At 40.9% G+C, this 25135-nt stretch overlaps 1 long non-coding RNA gene across 1 annotated transcript; it reads left to right on the plus strand.

Annotated features, from left to right (window-relative positions):
- The first annotated feature begins 545 nt into the window (after positions 1-545).
- Positions 546-15568, plus strand: LOC108718163. Its single transcript, XR_001935975.2, has 5 exons — positions 546-917; positions 5334-5447; positions 6908-7104; positions 9653-9832; positions 12552-15568. It is a non-coding gene; the product is annotated as an uncharacterized LOC108718163 (long non-coding RNA).
- The last annotated feature ends 9567 nt before the right edge of the window (positions 15569-25135 follow it).

Raw genomic sequence — 25135 nt, forward strand, 5'->3', positions numbered from 1 at the left:
CGTGGGTTCTGTTATACTAAAATGGGTGTAGTACAGTATTTAGGTGTGTATCCAATAGTGGGCCCACCATTTGGATCTTTGCACAGGGACCACCAGAAGAAACTCTGGAAAGAAACACAGTTAAAACACTTATTACAAGTATGGGAATGCTCAGGATCAGGGTCGGACTGGGGGGCCCGGGGCTGCTGTCACAGGGGCCCCCTCCGACGCACTGTGTTTTTGCCGCGACCGGGCAGTCACGGCAGGAATAAAAGCAGGGTGCGGACTTTTGTGAGCCCCACCGGGTTTTCTCTGTGGCCTTCCGGCCCTGTCCGACCCTGCTTAGGATATGGGATCTTCTGTGATTAGGATCACCATGCCATAAGTCTAGTGAAGAACATTTAAACATGAACTACACCAAATGGGGTTGTTTTGCCACCAATATGGATTCATACAGCTTAGTTACCATCAAGTACTGTTATGTTATTACAGAGAAAAAGGAATATTTGTTTAACATTTGGGATTATTTGCTTAAAATGCACTCATTGGTAGATGGCCTTTCTGTAACTCAGAGCTTTCTAGATGTAGAGGCTGTGAATAGCTGTTTTATTGCTCTGTGTTGTTGTTGTGTAACGAGGGAGAGATGGCCCCACCCCCGTGAGCTGACAGGAAGGAAGGCCTGCAGAGGAAGTGCTGGGAGAGAAGTACACAAGTAGCACAATGAGAGAAATGTGCTGCAAGAGCCCAGATATTACTGTGTGTAAAATGTCAGTAGGGAAACCCAGTGGTAGAAAAGTGCACTCTGTTTAGGGTGTGGAAGGACTGAAGAAACTGCCACATAATTGGGGATTCCCCAGCAGGTCAGAGATCAGACAATCTGCTTTATTAAGTGAAGTTGCTCCTGGCTGGCACACTGTATATATGCAAGATATTTAAAGGTACAGTGTCCTCTACCAACCTCTTTCCTGTGTGTATTTGTGAATGCGGATCAAAGACATTCCCAGGATGGGGGTATTACAGGCCTGTCTATCCTGCCCCTGGGTAGAGGCACGCTAAATTATTGTGTACTTGCTCTCCCATATAGCGGAGACACAGGACTCCTGCAGCAACAAAATGATGGAAATATGTGCTGGATTTCCTCAGTAGAAGAATGGGGTTACATTTATATTGAGTTTCTTGATTATAGTCAACTTATATTGTAATATAGTGAATCTGGGGACTCAAAATCATACATGATCTCTGATAGAAAGAAAAATACATTTACAATGTAATACACCCCCCCCACAGAGTTCCCCCCTCAAACGGTAAATTCTGTGTGTTTGTGACTTTGTTATAAAATGGTTCTGCCTTAGTGCGGGGGGAGAGAAGCCTAATGTGCATGTGTGTGTGTGACGCATTATTGTGGAACAAGTAGGTTGGACACTTGACCAACAGGTAAAAATTGATGTTTAAAGCCAATGTTAGCAAAAAAGGGAAAGATATAGGAAGGATAGTACTTATTTCTAGAAAGGGTGGCAACCCTTAAAGTAAGGTGTGGGTGCGGGCAAAGCTACCTGTGCAGAGCTGCCCCCCCCCAAATTTTTTGAGAGTTACCAGATTTTTGGCTTCATCCCCCTGTCCCCCATCACTCTTTATTAACATGTATTATTAGAACGCCAACATGCAGTGTTCTTAAGCATTCCCCTGATTTCTGATCATTCTGTACAATTTGCGGGCAAAAATCCAATGTGCGACTCTGTGGCTCCAGGAGATGTTGTACACGTGTAGGCAGGGCTCACATCACAAATCATGGGGCCCCGTACATCATAATCATCTGTGCCCCCCCCAATCCTAATAGGTATTAAACAAACCACACATTAGTGGCCAGGATTTTAAAAAAACACAGATACGATGATTCATAAATGTTCACACAATGCTAAGTAGCCCTATATTTTAATTTTAAACACATTAGCTTTTTAAAAATAATTACTTCTACTAAAATACAATTGTGCGGGGTTTAGCTTTCACTAACAACAATTTATGTTAATGACTCACAAACTTATGTTTAAATTAAGAAAATCAATCTCTGTTCCTAAGCAAAGGTAAAGGACATCAGTGGCGGAACTACCGGGGGAACAGGGGGTGCAAGCGGGCCAGGGCCCGCACCCCCTCAGGGCCCCCCGGCAGTCTGTTCGCCGCTGAGAATGCCGGCATATGCGGCCGTACAGAGGGGGGCGGGGCCTGGCTGCGCGTCATGCACCAGGGCCTGCCCCCCTCTAGGATCGCCACTGAAGGACATAATAGAAAAAAATGTATTGTCTTGGCTGGTTTAATTGCTCAGCACCATGAAAAATACTTTCTGTCGCCAGGACCCCATTGCTGTCAGGGAGCTGCAGAATCTGGTGTGGAGGACAGAGCAGTAGTGCTGGCATGCTTTTTTACCCTGCCCAGTAGTGATGTGCGGGTCAGGGTTTCCCTGACGCGCAACTGACCCTAACCCGCCCTGCTAATACCCGCACCTGCCCGCACCTGCTTCCGGGGATTCTTTTATAGACCCGCGCCGACCCGACCCGCAGATGACGTCACAATGACATCACAAAAGGGGCGGGCGAGCAGACGCGGCACTATAAAACCGGAACCCAGAAGTCAGATGCTGGCATTTGAAGGTGGCAGGCACGGAGAGCAGGAGAAGAGCTCAACCCGCACCTGCCCGCCACCCGCGAGGAGCACTGCGACGTCGACCCAAACCAGCCCGACCCCCGGGTCCCACGGGTATCAGGTTGGCCCGCACATCACTACTGCCCAGCTTCTTTACTACTGGTTTTCTCTTACAAGAGTTGTTCGCCTTTAAATTAACTTGGTATGATATAGAAAGTTATATTCTTTTCAATTTGCAATTGGTTCCCATTTTTCATTTGTGTTTTTTGCGTTATTTAGCTTTTTATTCAGCAGCTCTCCAGTTGGCAGTTTCAGCAATCTGGTTGCTAGGGTCATAGTTCCCTAGCAACCATGCACTGATTTGAATAAGAAACTGGCATATGAATAAAAAGTAGCATTTACAATAAATTTGTAGCCTTACAGAGTATTTGTTTTTTAGATGGGGTCAGTGACCCCAATTTGAGAGCTGGAAAGAGTCAGAAGAAGAAGGAAAATAACTCAAAAACTAAATAATAAATAATAAAGACCAACTGAAAAGTTGCCTAGAATTGGCCATTCTGTAACATATTAAAAGTTAACATTTTAAAAGTTAAAAACTTAAAGGTGAAACACCCCTTTAAAGGAGAAACAACCCGTTAAAAACCCTACCCCCCTACCCTACATAAACCCCCATCCCTCCTCCCCCCCAGCCTAGCTGCCCCCCCCCCCCGGGGCAAATGCCCCTAACTTTTTATTTACCTGTGCAGATTCTGTCCAGCGGAGTTCATAGGTTCTCTTTGGTAATCTTCGGATTGAGACCGGCGAAACGGCGCATACACAGTTGGAGCAATTTTTTGGTTCGCGAGAACTGCGCATGCGATGAAACTCACGAAAATTGCCGCAGAGCCAGTCTTATTACGAAGATTACAGAAGTACCTGTAGATGGCGCCCGTGAATTCCGCTGGACAGAATCTGCACGGAGGGGTAAGTAAAGAGTTAGGGGCATTTGCCCGGGGGGGGACAGCTATGCTGGGGGGGAGGGTTTTTTTTTGTTATAAAGGGTTTGTTTCCCCTTTAAGTCCTGAAAGAACCACACAGGGATCAGATAGGCTGGAGGGTGAAAATTGGAAAAAAACTCAAATATTTAGAGATTTATTATACCCCAAAGCTGCTAAAAATCCAAATCCAAAAATACTCCATCTAAAGCCTGTTGAGGTCATGTAGAAGTCAATGGCAGATGTCCCTGAAGTTGTTTCTTGACATTGTGATCTGCGCTGGATAAAAAAAGTATTTCTTTGTCGACAGCTCGAAAAGATCTTTTGATTTGACCGACAATTAGTACGATTCGAATTGTCGCACGATTTTGCTGCGACTTTTTCCTGCAGTGACTTTTTCGAGCTGATTTCTTGATAAATTCGTGGATGGGAATTAGGCTGACTTTGTTTTCATAAAAAATTTTTTTATATTAAATCTCATTTTAGTAAATATCCCCCTTAAAGCAGTTTTAGTTTTTTCCATAAATTCAGTAGAGGTTTCATGTGATAAACAGTGAGAGATTTTTTTCACTGAATTGCTTCTGGCTCTATCTTGAAGACATTAAAGCGATACCGACACGTTCCTATAAAAATCATAGAAACGTGTCAGTATAAAGTAAATGCACCCGGAATATTTTGCCTCAAAGCCGCCCCCCAGCCCTGCGCACCTCTGCTTAGCCCACCGCTCACACTTCTAATGGATCTTCTGTGCTGCTTCAGTGACGCTGTGCTGGGCTGGGCTGGAGCAATTCTTCCATAGGCTGAAGTCCTGTTCTAATTCGTAATCGGCCTATTGAAGGTTTGCGCCGCCCCCAGCCCAGCGTCACTGAAACTGCACCGAAGGTCTTTAAACATTTTTGGAGGGTCGGGTCAGTGCAGGTGCGCGGGGCTGGGGGCAGCTTTGAGGGGGGCTTTGAGGGAAAATATTCCGGGTGCAGCACATACTTTATACTGACACGTTTCTATGATTTTTATAGGAATGTGTCAGTATCACTTTAAAGGGGTCGTTAGTATGATGTAGAGCGTGATATTCTGAGACCATTTGCAATTGGTTTTCATGTTTTATTATTTGTGTTTTTTGAGTTATTTAGCAGCTCTCCAGTTTGCAGTTTCAGCAATCCGGTTGCTAGGGTTCAAATTAGCCTAGCAACCATGGTCTGATTTGAATATGAACAGGAGAGGCCTGAATAGAAAGAGGAGTAATAAAAAGTAGCAATAATAATAAATGTGTAGCTTTACAGAGCATTTGTTTTTAGATTGGGTCAGTGACCCCCATTTAAAAGCTGAGAAGAATCCAAAGAAAAAGGCTAATAACTAAAATAAATAAATGAAGACCAAATACAAAGTTGCTTAGAATCGGGACATACTAAAAGTTGCCTTAAAGGTGAACCACCCCTTTAAGACACTGGAGCTCAGACGCCTCCCACTAACTGTACAATAATGCTCACACAGACTCGCACTCAGTCTCTCACACATACATAGGTCTCCTCCCATGAGACAAGGTGAGAACTTTGTCATTTACCATGTGTGGCAAAAAAACGTGAATCTTTTAAGCGTGGAGGCGGGTGGTGGCATTTCGGCTGCTGCCTCAGGTGACAGCAACCCCATGTTCACCCCTGTACATACACAAACACACAAAAACAAGGGCAGATTCAGTTGCTTCTCTCTGATCCATCTTCTAACGTTTTCCCCTTTCTTGCACAGAGCATCATGTGACCCAGTGTCTCTGGACTAAAAGATTCAAAGTAACAAGAATGAGGCTGCAGCTGCCAGAAAGACCTGCAGTGTTATCAGGCATGAGGCAGAAAAGAAGAAAAGGTGATCCAATAATAATAATAATTACTTTTATCGGGACCTGTGTTGTCTTGCTAAAGGAAAAAACGCAAAGGAGGAATACAAATCTCTTGGGGCTTTTGTTTCTTATTTCTTGTATATGTACTTATACATCAACCCTTTACCGCCACATCAACCCTTATTGTTTGGATTATTAGTATTGTGGTTTTGTGTTCGGGCGGCGTTCCACTTTCATCCAAATTACATATGAATACGTACAAAAGATTGTATGAGTGCACACAAATCCTGGCCTTGAAGCACACTATAACGTGCATAACAGGAAGGGAGGGTATTACTATCAGCCTGCATTTTATAGCACTAACATACCTGATTTATACCTGCTGCTGCCTTTTGAATGGCCCATCCCCTCACCTATGTGATTTTGCAGGACAGCTCAAGAGCAGATCAAGTAGGGAATGTATGTAATTAAGTTTGTTTGCATATGGATGCTATTGGCTAAAAGGTAGGATGACCACTTCCTGCCTCACGTTGGTATAGTGCTGGAGAAAGGAGTGGCATTTCCACTTTGCCTTGCACCTTAGGAACAGGGTGGATATCTACTTTGAGCCTGGGCCCAGTTAAAGGACAAACAAACTCGTACTAGCTCCCTACCCAGCGTAGAACAACCACCCTCCTCCCCCACAACCTAACTGCCCCTAATTTTTTACTTACCCCTCCGTGCAGATCTGGCCTCGGAAGTTCTTGGGCGCCATCTTCTTTTTTTGGTCTTCTCAGTTGGAGTAAATTTCGCGACCAGAAATGTACTCCAACTGCGCATTTCTGCTCAGATTCCGAAAAAGACCAAAAAAAGAAGATGGCGCCCATGAACTTCTGAGGCCAGATCTGCACGGAGGGGTAAGTAAAAAATTAGGGGCATTTGCCTGGGGGGGGGGGCAGTTAGGCTGTGGGGGAGGAGGGAGGTTGGTCTACGCAGGGTAGGGTTTTTTCTAGTACGGGTTTGTTTCTCCTTTTAGTCTGGGTACTACACCGCGTGAATGAGGCATTAGGTAGTAGCAGGTCTAGCTCCCGTGACAGTACACTCTAGGAGTGTAATTCAGTAAGAGCTGAGCTAAAAAGAGCCGTTCTGAGCTCCAACATAGGAATGGCAGTTTGGAGGTATCTCTTCCAGGCCGTATTGCCTGTAGTGTAGGGATCACTGTAGAGAGGGAATCGAGAGAGAGGAATTTTCCTGAGGAGATTCAGGCCACTACGGGGTGTGTCGCAGAGGTGAAGTGAGATTCCTGCCAAGTCTGGCTGCAGGGGACAGAGTGAGGTGTAGTTGCACGACACCATTCCTTCACCCTTTCATGTATCAAAGGTGCATCCTGTGGAGAGAGGGTCAAAAGTAACTGTTTGTTTCCTAGCCTTACAAGGTCTAGCCTAGCCAAAATGGGGTTACATATACTACACTGCATTTTACAAAGTTTGTTTCTCCTTCATTTCAGCAGCCCAGTGGAACTTGTGGGGAGAGAACACCCAAAGAAAATTCAGGCAGACACTGGGGGGACATAGAGACTCCAGTCCATTCCTAATGTTATCCGTAGGGGATCATTAGCTCTCCCTGAAAATGACATTGTTGTTTTTTTCCTGAAGAAACATTGAGATAAGTGGAATAGAAGTGCTGACATCCTTAACAGCAAATGTAAGTAGCAAGATTACACTTGACAAGGAATTTATACTGCATTGGCTCCGTACGTGAATTTAGACTGGCTTTAGGTCATCTTCAGTTCAAGAGGGTTTATTTTTCATGTGAAGTTAAATTCATTGTGCCATTTGTTTCAGGGAAGCAATGCTGTTCATAAAGGCACCGTTTCCTTTTATCCCCATTAAATGGGCCTGTGCTGCTTAGTGTGCTTCAGTCTGTGGCTGTCGTACTGTTAAATAAGCAGAGATGTCCAATTAAGCCACCGAAATATGAACAGCGGCATGGCAGTTTTATTGTGGTTAGGAAGAACAGCTCTAAGCAAAATCAAAACCTTGAAAACGCTTATTCCTACACCATGTAAACAGAGTAAAATGACTAACTGTACAAATTAGATCGGCATAGCCAGCCCAGTGTTGACAAGGCTACAGAACCATTTAGCCGTAGGGATGTACACATGCGTTGCCTTCAAAGAACACAGATGTGATTAAAATAAACAATAATTATTTACTATCAGGGTAGGAGTACACAGGCGTTTTCAGCGCAATCCGACGCGCTGTGCAAAAACGCAGGCGTCAAGTCGGATGCTATGGAAATATGGTAAGCAATAGCATTGTCGGATAGTGTCGCAGCGTTGATCTGACGTGACACGATTGTCGGATGCAGACGCGACTTCATCCGACATTTGTATATCTTACCTTATTTCCATCGCATCCGACTTGACGCCTGCATTTTTGCGCAACGTGTCAGATCACACCGAAAACGCCTGTGTAGTCCTACCCTCAATCATTTCTTTTAAAGGACAAGGAAAGTTAAACTGAAGAAGTAGGCTAGAAATGTTGTACATTATGTTGTGGGCAACCACAGCCCTTTAGCAGAGAAGATCTTTGTCTCCAAAGATGCCCCAGTAGCTCCCCATCTTCTTTCTGCTGATTCACTGCACATGCTCTGTGCTGCTGTCACTTACTGAGCTTATGGACCCACTCACAATATACAGTACACAAAGAATAGAAATGTCACAATATAAGGCTGATTAGTAATTAATACAGATAATTACTACATGGCAGCACAGAAACCAGTGCAATTAGCATCAGAATTTTATAATCAGGCCTGTAGCATCACCTTATATTACAGACCAACCTCATTTTCTGGTTGATAATTTGCCATAACCCCTAAGCTTAGCTTCTCAACAGCTGCTCAGAGCCCACTGAGCATGTGAGTGTCACAGACATGTTCCGAGATTGTGACCCCCTGTGACAAGTTTGACGTTCTGGATTATTGCTGCTATTAAGAAACTGAAACTTTAGGCTGGTGCAATAATTTCACTATATAAAACATGGCATTTTTAGCCCTATTCGTTTTTATTTCTCCTTTAAGAGGTAATTCCATTAGGAATCTCAGTTATAATTCAAATTTCATGTATCTACTAAACGATGATGGTTGGATGGCTTTCCATTTTTAGATCCAAAATCTAATAGCTTTGTATTAAGTTTGCTACTTATGTGCCTATGAGTGCTGTCAACATAGTCATCACTGCGGCTTAATTAAAACGGCATTTGCTGTATCTGAAGTTCAAAGAAGAACTGAAATGGAATAGTGTTCGAAATGCTGTATTTTATATACTGAGCTTACTGTATAAGCCTAGAGGTTGAGCATCCCTATAACAGTAATGATCAATATATTCAAGTTTGTCTAAAGGGATTTGTAGCGTAACTAATAAGCAGTTTCTACAGCATGTGATTTAACCTGATTCAGTTAATTTCAGTTATGATAAGTTCGTTATATAGGTGTGTGTTCTCAGGAATGATTTTAGCTAATCTTTATGCAATATTAAAAAAAAGATTTTCGTTGCAAATATGCTCAAACTAATCCCTGCCAAAGTTGTTTATCTTCCAGTGATTCTCCACTTTAAAGGAGAAAGAAAGGTTACAACTAAGTAAGCTTTATCAGAAAGGTCTATATGAATACACCAAAAAACCTTCAAAGTAATGCTGCTCTGAGTCTTCTGTCAAAAGAAACACCACATTTATTTCCTATTATTGTGTACACATGGGCTTCTGTATCAGACTTCCTTCCTTCAGTTTAAACCTCCAGGGCCTGGGCTTGAGCATGCTCAGTTTGCTCCTCTCCCCCTCCCTGCTTTAATCTGAGTTTAGAGCTATGAGTGAGCAGGGAGAGACTTAGGCAGGAAGTGATGTCACAGCAAGCTAATATGGCAGCTGCTTTCCTAAACAAACAGAGATAGTGTCTAGAGCTTTTTACCCAGGTATGGAAAACCATTCTAAAGAATAAAAATGGCATGCACTGTTGTGGATAATCTATCGGCAATACACTGCCTTGGTAGCTTTCCTTCTCCTTTAAATGTAGAAAGTTAAGAAAGAAGTAAAGACAGCTAAGTCCTGGATCTGAATAAAGAGGGACTGTGACCAGCGTTCTCTTTCCCGCATGCCTCCAGTGAGGGCTGGTAGGACATGCAAACACCTGACAAATTTCACATAATCAGTGCATTTGACAAAGCCAGCATTCTTTCTCCTTATCTTCATTGCAGGCTGGTAGAAAGTATGTGGCATCCAACACATTTCTTCTTATCGGCACCTCTGAAGAACCCAGTGTTCTCTTCTCCTTGTGTCTCCAGTGCAGGCTCAAAGGAAGTGTATCATGCCTGACACGTTTCACCTTATTGATGTTTCAGACTACCCCTGAATTTTCCGCTATCTCTCAGGAGCAGGTAAAGTGTTTAGCAGGCCAATTTTTTTATATCAAGACCACTGTACTAAACGGTAATTCCTATGTCTTCCTTTACCTACCCTAAAAGGCAGGTTATATAGTTAGATACACAATGAACAAGGAGTACAAATAGGTAATTTATGTATGAAAAAGAGTGCAGCTGCAAATAAGGTCTTGAGCTGTATTAAAAGGGGCATAGATTTGCGGGAGGAGGGGGTCATTCTTCCACTGTACAGAGTGCTGGTAAGGCCCCATCTAGAATATGCCGTACAGTTTTGGTCTCCAGTGCTCAAGCGGGACGTTTTTGTATTAGAAAGGGTACAGAGAAGAGCAACTAAGCTGGTAAAAGGTATGTAAGATGGAAAAGACTGGTCAGATCATTGGTCACTCTGGAGAAGAGGCTCTTGAGGGACAATATGATACTCTTTATGAAGATATAAGAGGATTTCATAATAATCTCTACTGCTTTTTTTTTTTTACCAGTAGGTCTTTCCAGCTGACACCCATTCCGATTAGAAGTAATGAGGTTCTATCTAAACATTGTGGAATTCTCTCCCTGAATCAGTGGTACAGACTAATACATTAAATAGCTCTAAGAAGGGTTTGGATGGCTTTTAAGCAAGTGAGGGAATACAGGGTTATGGAAGATAGCTCTTTTTTTCAACCTAACTTACTATGTTACTATGAAAAGAATCTACCAATCTCAAACATTTACTTACAGTTTTCTGATGGAAAATAGTAAAAGGCAGCTAATTCCAAAGGATCCAGTGGAGTCGTGGTTCCCTACTTTGTCAAATATTTGCTGAAATGTGTTGCCATAACCATGATGTAACAAGTCATTTCAGCTCTATCAAATGGTGTAGCTCATGCAGAGGGTATTTGTCCACAATATATTTAAACATACGGGTATTAGCACATAACACTGATGAAATAAGTGCATCTGAAGTATTAACTATCATTTACAAGTGCAGCTCCCCATCTGTTTCTTATGAATTCTGCTTTAATGATTTGACCTTCTTAAACTGCAGCTTATGTGCAAACCTTACATAATTAAAAGAAAAACAAAGTTGATACAGAATTCATGCATGAAAACAATTTCAATGTTAGGAATTAACTGAAGCACTTTAGGGGAAAGTCATTTTATGGATTTTATTTTCATGAAACAAATGTAAATTTTATTTCAATCCATTGCAAATCCAATCATTATTATTTCCTGTTGGCCTGCGCAGCCTCTTTTTAATTTAAAACGACAGCTCTTGAGTAAATCATTATTTTGTAATGAGCTGTAGAAACAGTCACTGTAGCTGCATTCATTATTTCTTTACCAGAAAACAAACACCCACAGACTTTTCCTGCCTAAAAAATCAAGTTTTGTTTCTTGAATAAATGTATTGCCGAAACCAACAATGTTTGAACTGTTATTGACTTGCTATGTGTCATTTCCAGTTGTGATTTACCAGTTCCATGGACTGTGCTCCTTGCTTACGGATGTGAGAAGCAATATATTTAGCAGAACGCTAGAGCTGGCCAAATGATATAATATTGTATGAAATATTATACTTAAAGCCAATAATCTGTTCTTGTGTAACTAGGGCTTCTCCAGCTGTAGTACAAATCCCTAGCACAAAGACAGAACTGCTTTGTATCATTGCGTATACTGTAGGTGTTACAGTTCTGCCTGGGTTGCTGAAAAAAAATCTTTGTCAAAGACACCTGGTCCTAGGTGGCCTCAAAGCAGGTGCGTATTTGAATGCAAGGCTTGGGGGCAAGTTTTGGGGGCAAGCCTCTTTAGACTGTCCCTGTTACCAAATATCAGAGACCTTATTTGGCACGCCCCAGGAACTTTTTCATTCTTGTCTTGCTCCCGAACTATTTTTACAATTGAATGTGACTTGGGTAAAAAAGTTTGGAGCCCTTATTTGTAGGGATGCACCAAATCCAGGATTCGGCCGAATCCTTCTGCCTGGCCTAACTGGACAGGGAAGCAAAAAATGTTTTCCCCTTCCGGTCCGGTATTCGGACAAATTTTTCGCGAAGGATTCGGGGGTTCAGCCGAATCCAAAGTAGTGGATTCGGTGCATCCCTACATATTTGCCACCCTCCAGGAAATTTTTTCGTGCTTGTGTTGCTTCCAAACTATTTTTACAAATGAATGTGGCTCAGTGGTAAAAAAAGTTGGAGTCCTCTGGTCTGTGGCATCTTACAACAGCCTGCAAGGTCAGGGCCTATAACTAAGGCAGAGAGGCAAATTAAGAACAATTAATGCAGAGAATTTTTATTAAATCTGGGTTAATGGTTTTCAGATTGTGAACAAGATGAGTTATGTGTTCACACTATTTATTTTAATATGTATCATGTAAACCTTATTGCTTATATAGATATAGACTAAAGTAGATCTACAATGTATAAAAACAAGGCCAGCTTTCTGAAGTTTAGTGAGACACAGGTCCCATGACCCACCTTAAGCCACCCCCATGTCATCCAGGGGTGTCCTGAGGTTGAGAAGGAACTTTCCTACATATTCCTGACCCACTCTCTATACTGACATCAGAGATGACATCAAATGGGTGTCAGGTCTGACACAATAGTATCCCGCCAACAACAAGGAGAACAGCTGCAGGGCACAGTTAGTAAAAGTTACTAAGGATTATTTACCAACACTGGGAAAAATGTTACCATCTAATGTCAACCAATCACATTTTTTGCTGTCTTTGTTCTAGCTGCAGCCTGTTGAAAACACTAACCTCTAAGGTGAAGATTTGTCCAGAAAACATGGCGATTGCAACTTTGCACACTGCACTTGCGGTAAGTAAATGACCCCTATAATTAAGATTAGAGGCAGTACTCCACAAGTTTACAAGCAGAATACTATTGCTATTTAAAGATTGAGATTGTTTCATGATAAAGACATCTGGCATGCTAATATGTATTTTGACAATCAGAACTGACATTTCATTATCAAAATGACAGCTTCCAAGTTCACAGTGGGTTCTAGTTAACCTTCTGGTATATGGCTTATTAAAAAATGATTTGGTTTTAATTTGCGACAAGGATTCATTTTCAATAGAGAATGTGGTAATGTAGTAATTCTAATAAAATGAAAATGTAATGTCTGTTTCCAGTTGATCCTTGTATGATCCTGTCTTGACCTCAAGGTCTAAGGCAACTTCATGAAGTGTTAGCAAACTTTATCCTGTGTATTTGGTTTGTCAGTGGTTTTATTCAACTTCACATAAATGTTTTGGTTTCTTGCTGATTTCCACATAAAGCATACAGTACTGTTTATTATATAAAGATAGAACGAATTAAAATATGGGTAATTATTACAAAGTGCTATATAAGAAGGTTTTTCTTGAAATCGTGTATTCTGAAGAAATAAACATGATGATTACGCAGGTGACTTATGGGAAATAACGCATGAAATAGAGAGATGGTTGTGATGAAACAACAATCAATTTTTTAAATAAACATGTATCATACTGGAGCAATCATGCAATAATCCCAAAAAGAATCTTAAGAAGAAATAAAAACTGTTTAGGTAACTTGAACAAGATTCCAAATTCTCTAGAAGATTATTCTTGTCCTTAAATAAGTGTTGTTGGGGGGTCATTAGCTGATTTTCAATCTCTAGCTAACATGAAACACTTACAATGATGATTACATTTGTGCGATTCACACAGTTCCACATTGAGAGTTTCAGAACATAAGAGTACTTTTTTTGAATTGCAATTTAGATGGTAGAACTGATTTTTTGTTGATATGTCTGGAGTTTTGCAGGCTATAAACTTGAAGTCTGGAATAGTAAAACTGGATCATTAGTTAGTCAATGGTTGACGTTCCAAATGCTGGGTCCTGATGTAGAGTCCTGCAGTGGATCGGGTACCCGCAGGTTACCCGCAAAAACCTGCAGTACCCTGCGGGTTGCAGGTTGAAGTTTCGGGAGTGGGTATATACGCGGGTCGTGGTTCTCCGGGTTTGTGGGTCAGGTCGCAGTCTTCTCAATAGCGAGCTTTACTCTTTTTCTGATAACACCTACTTCTAATGATGTCACTTCCGGTTTACAATGACAGCACTTCCTGTTTTACTCCTTTTTTTTCTGATCACACCTTCTAATGATGCCACTTCCAGTTTACATTGACAGCACTTCCTGTTTCTTGATCGTCGGGATCGGGTTGCGGATAAGGTACTTGTGGGCATGTATGCAGGTAAGTATGCGGTTCAGGTTCAACAAATCGGTTCCTCGCAGGACTCTATCCTGGTGCATAGATTAGGGGTAAATCTAAACAGCATTCTTCAGGCCATGGTACCACGGGTTCTTCATAAGGCAGAATTTATGGTAAAGATTTAGCTTATAGTGGAGTAGAGTTTGAACAGAGCTGCACACAAGCTATTAGATGCAGTTGGGGAGCTTACCCCATTTATTTAACACACCAAACCAGGGGGGATACACCCTCCCTTCGTCATTCTGACAGGGTACTAAGCTGAGCAAAGCATATGAACGGTAAAAGCAGAGCCATTAAGGCTAATGGCACATATAGTGTATTCTCCATGGCTAAAAAACATTGGTGAAGTTAACACCACCAATAAATTGAATCAAAGATTTGTGTTATCAAACCGAGATAAGCCAGTTCACATCAATGATATTCATTTTGAGTCAGTACCACATAAGTCATATTTAGACAAAGCCCCACCTTTACATTTCTTTGGGGAGATAGAATGACTTAGTACTGGAATAGGTTCCATATTCCAATATATTCACACAAGTTTTACTTAAACCATTAATGTAGTAACTAATAAAGGCAACTCCGTGCCAATGGGCATTTAGCTGCTATCCATTATAAGCATATATGTATATATGGCAGGAGGAATGATTAGTGGGAGAGGGGGGGGGGGTTGTTCTGATTGAGACCCCTAATCAATTTGAGGACTGTAATTTAGAGTTTCGGATATATCTAAGTTTTGAGCTTTTTAACATATGACTTATACTGTATATAAGGTGGGCAACGCATGCTTTTCTGTAGTGAGTGGCTCCTAAAATCATGTTCATTAAAGATTCTTGTGCTAAAATGTGCTTATCTCACTTCCATATAGATTGCTCGGCGCCGCTCTGTCCTACCTGCCGTCCCTTCCGAATTGGGCACCACTGCACCTATTGATGTGAGTGCACTGACAGAGATCAGCGGCATCTGGACAATCATGAAATTTGACAGTGGATACAGACTGCAAACAGAAAAAAAGAGAGAGGGAGTATATTTGGAAAATAGCACTGCTTAAGAAGCACTTATTGTTATAACCTTTTCAAATATATAAGCAGCTAACTAAATGGTTAAACTGAGGGGAAAAGATATATATCTATACAGGTACGGGGCCTATTACACAGAAAGCTCGGGACCTGGGGTTCTGGGATCTTTCTGTAATTTGGATCTTCATACCATAAGTTACTAGAAAATCATGTAAACATTAAAGGGGTTGTTCAACACATTGACAAATATAACCGCTCACATTAATAGAACAAACGTTGCCATATAAATAGTTAACAGGAAAGTACAGTTGAAGAGATATTATTAACCTCAGAAGTTTCCCTGTACTAATCATTCAGTTCTATGTGGAGCCTGTGGTGGGAGGGAGTCACTGACCCCCAAAAACTACAGTGTTCACTTCCACTTCCTTATATGACATCACACATTGTACTGGCAGCTAACTTAACTCCTATTGGCTTTGTCTTCTATCAATCTTCCTGTGCTGGGGAATTTGAACAGAATTCAGGTAGTGAAGAGAAACTGTTACAAGTTTGTGAGAGGGAGGGGGGGGTGTGGGCTATGTGCTGCAGAGACTTCAACTGTGCAGATCAAGGTGCTTGGGACCTGGAGTTTTCCGGATAACAGATTTTTCCATAATTTGGATCTTCATACCTTAAGTCAGTGATCCCCAACCGGTAGCTTGCGAGCAACATGTTGCTCTCCAACCCCTTGAATGTTGCTCCCAGTGGCCTCAAAGTAGGTGGTTATTTTTAAATTCCAGGCTTGGAGGCAATTTTTAGTTGTATAAAAACCAAACAGAGTCTCCTGTAGGTTGACAATCCACATAGGGGGTACCAAATGGCTAATCACAGCCCTTATTTGGCACCCCAGGAACATTTTTCATACTAGTGTTGCTCCCCAACTCCTTTTACTTCTGAATGTTGCTTACGGGTTCTAAAGGTCTACTAGAAAATCATGTAAATATTAAAATAAACCGAATAAGCTGGTTTTGCTTCCAATAAGGATCAATTATATCTTAGTTTGGATCAAGTACAAGGTACTCTTTTATTATAAAATAAAAATTTGGATTATTCGGATGAAATGGAGTCCATGGGAGACGGCCTTTCCGTTATTCAGAGCTTTTTGGATAACGGATCCCATACCTGTATTTTACTATTTTAAGTTGATTGATGGGTGCTCCTTAACCACTAGCTGTAACCAGCTTTCCCTAGCTGAGAGTGTCCTTACCAAGCAGGAGCGCCTACTGTTGGAGAAAATGTCCCCGGTGGATTAAGAACATTGCAAATATTCAGATTTGTGTCAGAACTTTTCAATAGATATGTTAGTGGGATGCGACTAAGTACACAATCTCCCATGGCCATTATCTGGTGAAATTGTGAAATATGGTTTTAAATTATCTTAAATGCTAAATTGTTGGCCCATGAGTATAAGGTTAGGATATATTTTTTATTGGAGCAATAAGATGGACTGGTTTGCTGATTAAGTTTAAAATAATGAAATATTCAGAACTACTGGGCATGTTGCTGCAAAATATGTATTTTATTGGAGAAATTACAGCAACATATGTTGCATTACATTTTTAGGTGTATTTCATTACATGATTCTCCCTTGCTTTATTTAAAAAATACATCTTATTAGAGTGTCACAAAAAAGACGTTTATTATATAAAATAATGTTTTATAAAATGAAATTGCCTAAAACATATCTCTTAAGGAAATAATCATAACAATTTAATGCATTTCGACCAAGCCAATGCCAGTAGTCTCCTGAATACTTCTGAAACATAGAATAAAATGGGCAAATATTTAAAGTGGCGCTGTCAAAAAATAACATTTGTCAGGCAACAGTGTAATAATGTAATTAAGCAATTTGTCTCTCTCTCTGCATGCAGATTTTGATAGACAGTTAGTGCTAATGGCTCTTACACATAGGTATTGATATGTGATTTTATGCATGGGTATGTAGAATTTAACATACCCTATTTATTTTATATGGGGCGTGTATCAACAGGACCTCAGTGATGCAGATAACATGCTGTCACAACTAGGGATGCATCAAATCCAGGATTTGATTTGGCCAGGATGCGGTCTTTTTCAGCAGGAATCCTTCTGCCTGGCCAAACCGAATCTGAGCTGTAATTTGCATATGCAAATTTGGGACGGGGAGGGAAATTGTGTGACTTTTTTTCACAAAAAAGCAAGAAAAGCAAGTTTTTCCCTTCCCATCCCTAATTTGCATATGCAAATTAGGATTTGGTTCGGTATTCGGCCGAATCTTTCGCAAAGGATTCGGGGGTTCGGCCGAATCCAAAATAGTGGATTCGGGGTGTAAGTGCCATAATGCATCACTGGTTTTGCGCTATCGTAGTCTATATGCTGTTTTAGAAATAACTGTTGGCCAACACAAAACATGCATGGAGAGAGGTAGATTGGTAAGAGGGAGGGTTGTGAAGATTGAAGGGGTTGTTCACCTTTAAGGTATTTTTTAGTATGACATAGAATGGCCAATTTGAAGCAACTTTTCAATTGGTCTTCATTATTTATTTTTTATAGTTATTTGCCTTTTTCTTATGGCTCTTTGCTGCTTTCAAATGGGTGCCGCTGACCCATCTAAAAAGCAAATACTCTGGTTACAAATGTATTGTTATTGCTACTTTTTAATTACTCATCTTTCTATCCAGGCCCTCTCCATTCATATTCAGTCTCTTCTTCAAATCAGTGCATGGTTGCTAGGGGAATTTGAACCCTAGCAACCAGATTACTGAAACTGCAAACTGGAGAGCTGCTGAATAAAAAGCTCAATAACTCAAAAACCTTAAATAATAAAAAATGAAAACCCACTGCAAATTGTTTTAGAATATGCATCTCTACATTATACTGAAAGTTAATTTAAAGGTGAACAACCCCTTTAACTTGATAATTTCCATAACAGTACAGCAGTTTTAACTGATTACAGTTAGAGATAAAGTTTATTTCTCTTTTACATTTTCACATAGTTCTTCTTTTATTATTTCAAGACCCAACATGAAGACACGAAGGAGGATACACAAGTTTCGTCTCATCACTGAGCAACAATTATAGCTGATGACATCACTAAGTAAGTTTATAATTATATAATGTACAGGATATTTGTGGCTGTATTATAGATAGATTGCCTTAGATCATTTTTTCACTTAGGAGAAAAGCTATCCCTATACATGAGGAACCAAACTTTTACATCACAAATGACTCTTCTCAGTGAGGGCAGCAAGGTTGTGGAATGCAGGGATGTTGTGATGGCTGATTTCCTTAAAGGAAAACTTTACCCCCAAAATTAACATTTAATCAACCAATTTATATAATATTAAGTGGCATATTAAAGAATCTTACCAAACTGGAATATATATTTAAGTAAATATTGCCCTTTTACATCTCATGCCTTGAGCCACCATTTTGTGATGGTCTGTGTGCTGCCTCAGAGATCACATGACCAGAAATACTGCAGCTCTTACTGTAACAGGAAGAAGTGTAGAAGCAAAAGGCACAACTCTATCTGTTTATTGGCTCATGTGACCTAACATGTATGGTTTGTTTGCTTTGTTTGTGTGCACAGTGAATCGTACGGTCCCAGGGGGCGGCCCTTATTTTTTAAAATGTCAATTTTCTATTTATGATTACCCAATGGCACATACTACTAAAAAAGTATATATTTATTTTTTTGCTCAATCCAAGTTTATCAGGGATCACATGTACATACAGTCAGCATTTCCAAATACAAAAGAATTGCAGAAAATAAAATACATTTTTATAAGTACATAAGCAAAGTAATCAGCCATCGTTTGCAATTGCCTATCACAATATTACATTATTTGGGGCTTAAAGTCTATTCCACTATCAGCACCACAACTGCCAGCTTCCCCACCTTTCTGGGAAATGTCCTTCTCTGTTAAAGGAGAAGGAAACCCTCTGGGCGCAAAACCCCTCCCCTGTGTTGCCCCCCCCTCCTCCCCCCTGGCCGACCTGTCCCCCTGGGCAAATGCCCCTAACTTGTTACTCACCCCTCTGCGCAGGTCCTGTCCACGGAGTTCACAGTCGCCATCTTCTCCCACGCGCGTCTTCTTCCTGCTTTGACCGTCGTCTTCTGGCGCATGCGCAGTAGGAACATTTACTGGTACGGCTCTACTGCGCATGCGCCAAATGTCACAAAGTTTTCCGATTTCACTTTGTGACATTTGGCGCATGCGCAGTAGAGCCGTACCGGTAACTGTTCCTACTGCGCATGCGCCAGAAGACGCGCGTGGGAGAAGATGGCGATTGTGAACTCCGTGGACAGGACCTGTGCAGAGGGGTGAGTAACAAGTTAGGGGCATTTTCCCAGGGGGACAGGTAGGCCAGGCGGGAGGGGGGGGGAAACACAGGGGAGGGGTTTTGCGCCCAGGGGGTTTCCTTCTCCTTTAAGGATGATCTTTTCCTTGTTTCCCACTGAGGTAACTGCCTGGTGCCCGAGCTTAACGGAGGGTGGGGAGCTGCTTTTCGAGTTAAGTGTGATTTGTCGCCTAGCCTGGAACAATGCTCTGGATATTAACTGCCTATGCTCTTTCGGGGGGCATTCCCCGATGCTTATGACCAAAAGACATAGACCAGGGTCTAAAGGCAGTTTTGTACCTACTATCTTGGACAGATGTGCTAGGATTTCTTCCCAATATTTCTGCAGTTGAGAGCATTGCCACATTGTATGTAAGAGGGTGGCATGTTGTGATACGCATCTTAAGCATATGGGCGAGACATTGGGGTGCATTTTGTTTAGCCTTACTCTGGTATAGTAAGCTCTATGCAACATATACAGTTGTAGCAATCTGTCATTATAGTTGTTTTGAGGCTCTTAGGGCCTCAACCCAATGACTCAGTTAAGTAGTGTAGGTCCCTTTCCTATGCCTCCCTTCTCTTAACTGGGTTATTCCTGACCAGTGAGTCCTGTATTTTTTGTATATCCGGAGAGAGAGAGACCTTTTTGGTTTGGTTTCTGGAGGGTTGCTATGAGTTTAGAAGTAGCTACTCTAATAGGTTTTGCTTTGTTTTGTCTGAGCAGGGCATTTCTAATTTGCTGGTAAGCTAACCATTGAGTATTGGGTATATTAAATTGTGATTTTATTTCAGAAAATAGTTTTGGGGAGTTATTTGACCGTACATCTGCTATGCTTTTTATATCTTTGCTTACCCAGCATTTTTTAGGAGCTATACAGGTATGTTATTATGAAAATTGTTTATTTACATGAAGCAGGGTTTTACATATGAGCAGTTTTATGTAATATATTGTTATTGAGACCTACATTGTTCAGGGGCTATAGTTTTCCTTTAATGTCTTTAAAAGTGGATAAGGTGCTATCTTGAATAAGCATACTATTATATATGTGTGTGAGAGTATTGTATTAAACTTTTCAACTAGATGAACTGTTGTTTTCACCCAAATTAACTATGTACCACTAGTAAATATGGCCTTCTATGAATTATTTAGATATGAGCAGCCATTCATAAGGGATTACATCAAGCCAGACAGCATTAAAAAGGAAAGCTATAAGGGGCAAAGGCAAAGAATATAGCAATGAAAAAGATTTACACTGCAGAGTCTCCCTTGGCTTCAGCAAATCATATAAAAACGTATCCATTACTAATGGATAGGTGAAACTCATAGATACACTGAATATTTTTGGCTGGTGTTCCACTTTCCTAATTTGTCTAATTGAGGGGCAGATTTACTAAGCTTGAGTGAATTTTCGAAGTTAAAAAAGTTTGAATTTCGAAGTAATTTTTTGGGTACTTCGACCATCGAATTGAATACTACGAACTTCGACTTCGATTCTAACTAAAAAACGTTCGACCATTCGATAGTCGAAGTACTGTCTCTTTTTAAAAATCCTTAGAATTCAATACTTCGCCAAGTTAAACCTACCGAATTGCATTATAAGCCTATGGGGACCTTCTACAAGCATTTTCTAAGTTTTTGGCATAGAATAAAAATCCTTTGATCGATCGCTGAAAATCATTCGAACCGTTCGATTTGAACGATTTAATCATTCGATCAAACGATTTTTATTCGATTGACGAATGATTATTTTAGCGCTAAATCCTTCAAATTCGATATTCGAATTCGAAGGATTTTCATTCGATGGTCGAATTCGAGGGTTTTAACCCCTCGAAATTCGACCCTTGATAAATCTGACCCTAAGTGTTTCTGAAAAAAAGCAGAGACTTAAGAGATTTGCCTCCCCATACATGTTTCTAGCTATGGTGCTTCAATTCTTCAATGAGAAGACAATTTTTAACATGGGGTCCAGGTGTTTTTTTTTTTTTACTCCCAGACCATGCAGCTTGAGGTGAAAAACAACAAAATTTTCCGACAGGCATTTACATATTGTCACAAACACAAAGAGTAAAATAGACAAAAATCTTTATACAAACATCAGTAGGGTACACGATAGTCTTTTGTTATAACGCACTAACTCAAATCTATAATAGCTTTGGTCCAACTTTCTATGGTGGTAATGCTGACACCTGTAATTCTGGCTTTTATTTCCAATGTGATATAAAACATAGTTAAGTCCTGAGTGTTGTCTCTGGGATACAGATGAGACCCTGCTAAAAACACAAGCGGTGTGAAGAAATGTAGATATTGGAAATATCTGCGTGAAAATAAACATGGCACTTGGTGGTTACCACTGTATAGTTCAGCTTGGAACTTCCAGTTGTTGGGTTCCTATTGATGAATACACCTATTCAAGACATAATATAGATAGGAAGGCTTTTCATATATACTTATTCAAGTGTATGAATTCTTTTGGGCTTCAGAATAAACCTACTTTTATATGGTAATTACCTATTTTCTACAGTTTCTCTGTCCTATTAGTCCTCATGGGATTTTGTGTTTTTATTAGCTGACTGGAATTCCCAAATCCCCTAACTAATAGGCTGTGTTTATAGACCTGCGGATAGTTTTTAATTTGACATGCTGCTTTCATTGACACTTTTTCAGGATACATAATAGACCAAACAGTTATTATTAATTAAACAGTGTTTTTGAGGTTGGGCGATCCCCATGTTAATGCCACTTCAATGCCATAATACTGAAAGTATGTTCGGACTTTCTAAAAGCATAATAAATTTTTGATTATACCTGTTCATGGAATTTCGAATAAGCAGAAGTTGACAGCAGATGGCTCTGTTAGCTAAAGATAAATTATTCAATGAATATGGTAAATTATTAAACTACATCATGGCATTTTTACATCAAATAATATGTAAAAAAAAAAAATGTTTTCATATGTAAGACATAGCCTATAATCCATTATACTTTTATAACGGACACCAGGAACCAAAGGACGAAATGTAATTATCAAATTGAGTCCGTAACGGTAGTTCTTCAGAAATGAAAATATGTCGCCGGGTTACATTTTCCTGCTGACCTATGACAAAATCTTCACATAGTCCAATAAAATATTCAAAAGCATTTTTATGTAGAACTGGCATTATAAATCATTGAATGGTAGGGATAAATCGCCCGCTCTATCTGACATATTGTACAACATTTAAAGTTGGTGGTTTCATGCTATTTCTACTCTTCTCCACTACTGCTCATGCCCCAGTCACTTACAATTTGTCATCAAGTGAAATGTTGCTTGGATTCCTGGAACAATGTTTCACCCCATTCAGTGTGTATTAGCTGTACAGTTAATTGTGATGTTTTTTATTTATAAGTGCAAAGCATGTCATTGTCGCTCTGTCCTTCTAGGAGGAAATAATATATAAGAGATCATTTGTAGGAAATGAGTTTGTCGGCAAAGCAAGCAGCCCTTTGTCTTGTAACTATGGCGTTTGTATGAAGGATAACTGATGGCTAGAAATATTGTATTGGGAATACTAAACCTACACTACCAGCCCAGTGGTTCAGTAAACCTTTAAAGGAGAAGGAAACCCCCTGGGCGCAAACCCCCCCCCCCCCCCCTGTGTTGCTTCCCCTCCCCCCTGGCCTACCTGTCTCGTTGGGCAAATGCCCCTAACTTGTTACTTACCCTTCTGCGCAGGTCCAGTCTACGGAGTTCACAGACAGCATCTTCTTCCAAGCGATCTTCTTCCTGCTTTGACCGGTGCATGCGCAGTAGGAGCATTTCGCCGGTACGGATCTACTGCGCATGCGCCAAAAGTCACGAAAACTTCCTGACTTTTGGCGCATGCGCAGTAGATCCGTACCGGCGAAATGCTCCTACTGCGCATGCACCAAAACGCCGGTCAAAGCAGGAAGATGATCGCGTGGAAGAAGATGGCGTCTGTGAACTCCGTTGACTGGACCTGCGCAGAAGGGTAAGTAACAAGTTAGGGGCATTTGCCCAGCGGGACAGGTAGGCCAGGGGGAGGAGGGAGGGGAAGCAGCACAGGGGAGGGTTTTTGCGCCCAGGAGGTTTCCTTCTCCTTTAACAGCATGGGATAAACTACACAGGAGATTTTATAGGATGGCTTCAGATCGACAGTTTGCATGCTACAAGTCGGATGTAGTTGCAGGGGTCAAAATATAGTGGGACTGATCAACAAAATCTGATGCGTAAACTACATGGAAGATTTGCCATCCAATGTGATACACCTGTTGGATACGAACTCTGAATGCTGTGTCTTCATCCAAAGAGATAAAATCTAATGGTGTTTGACAACTTCTTTTCTCATTGAAATATGTGTCGGATGTAGATGCATCAACAAAACACACCATCCGACTATTTATCTGATCCGACTTAGCATTATAGCTTTGGGGATCAGATTTTATAGGATCCGTCAAAATCTCAAGCTGTTGCGTGACACATTCAGATAAAAGGTGACCAAAAAATCTGATCAAAATCTCCTGTCTAGTTTAGCCCTAATGATAAATGTCCTTAAGTTTGTGCAAAGTAGCTCATGGTAGAGTCCTGCAGCGGGTCGGGTACCTGTAAAAAAAAAAATCGGACACCCTACGGAATGAGGGGAGGATTTTCCAGTGCAGGTATACCCGCGGGTGTTTTCTAAATGTCTTATCTTATGTAATATTGTCTATTTTTTACTCCTTTTAAAGTTTTACGAAACTTGTTTCTGTCCCCACCCACTTTTGATGACGTCACTTCTGGTTTGCAGCACCGTCACTTCCTGTTTGATGGTGGTCGGCAGTTGCGGGTCCGGGACGGTTAGCGGATCAAAGTGGCTAAATATGCGGGTTGCGGTTCGGGTCGCAGAGTTGGGTCCAGGTCTTAGAAATTGGTTCCACGCAGGACTCTAGCTCATAGTCCTGGTGGTGGGGGCAGCATTACTGTATGAAATGGTTTTTAGTTTGGGGGGGAGGTAGGGGGCCCAGTTGGACATTTTGCCCAGGGGCCTGTAGGTGTCTAATTCTACTGTTCCAGTCGCTCCCTATCTTATGATCTTGTTAGGCAATGTTTTGAGTGTCACTGGCACTTCACATGCTTAGTGTGATCCAGGCTGCAAATTGTTGGAGTTGTTCGAAATTATCAAAACACGAGAAGGGAGGTTATATCTGGAAAAGATTATTACTATTCAATTCTAATTGCACTGGTTTCTATACTGCCATGTAATGTGAATCTCAATGAGTGAACTTTATATTGTATGTATACAGTATATTGTGTGTCAGTCCCTAAGCTCTCGTATATGACAGCAGCCCAAAGCCTGTACATTGAATCAGTGGAACAGAAGATGGGAACTACTGGGGGCATTTTCAAGGGTACAGACCTTTCCTGCTGAAGGGTTAGGATGGCCTTGAGCTGGCACAGATGCCAAATAATCAAATTTCGAATTCATGTGAGTTTTTTTTTTTAACTCGAAATTCAAAAATTCGATTACTTATTATAAAAATAGAATATCTTAAACCCGGACTAATTTTACAGAGTCCCTAAACTCTCGTGAGATAAGTCCCTAAGCTAATCAAATTCGATCAAACACAATACGAGATTTTTCTCTGAAAAAAACTTGGAATGTCAGGAAGGCTGCAAACATCTCCAAATTGCTCACTGGACCTCTCTCATTCACTTATACAAC

This window comes from Xenopus laevis, chromosome 1L, assembly GCF_017654675.1.
Source record: "Xenopus laevis strain J_2021 chromosome 1L, Xenopus_laevis_v10.1, whole genome shotgun sequence".
Taxonomy (NCBI): domain Eukaryota; kingdom Metazoa; phylum Chordata; class Amphibia; order Anura; family Pipidae; genus Xenopus; species Xenopus laevis.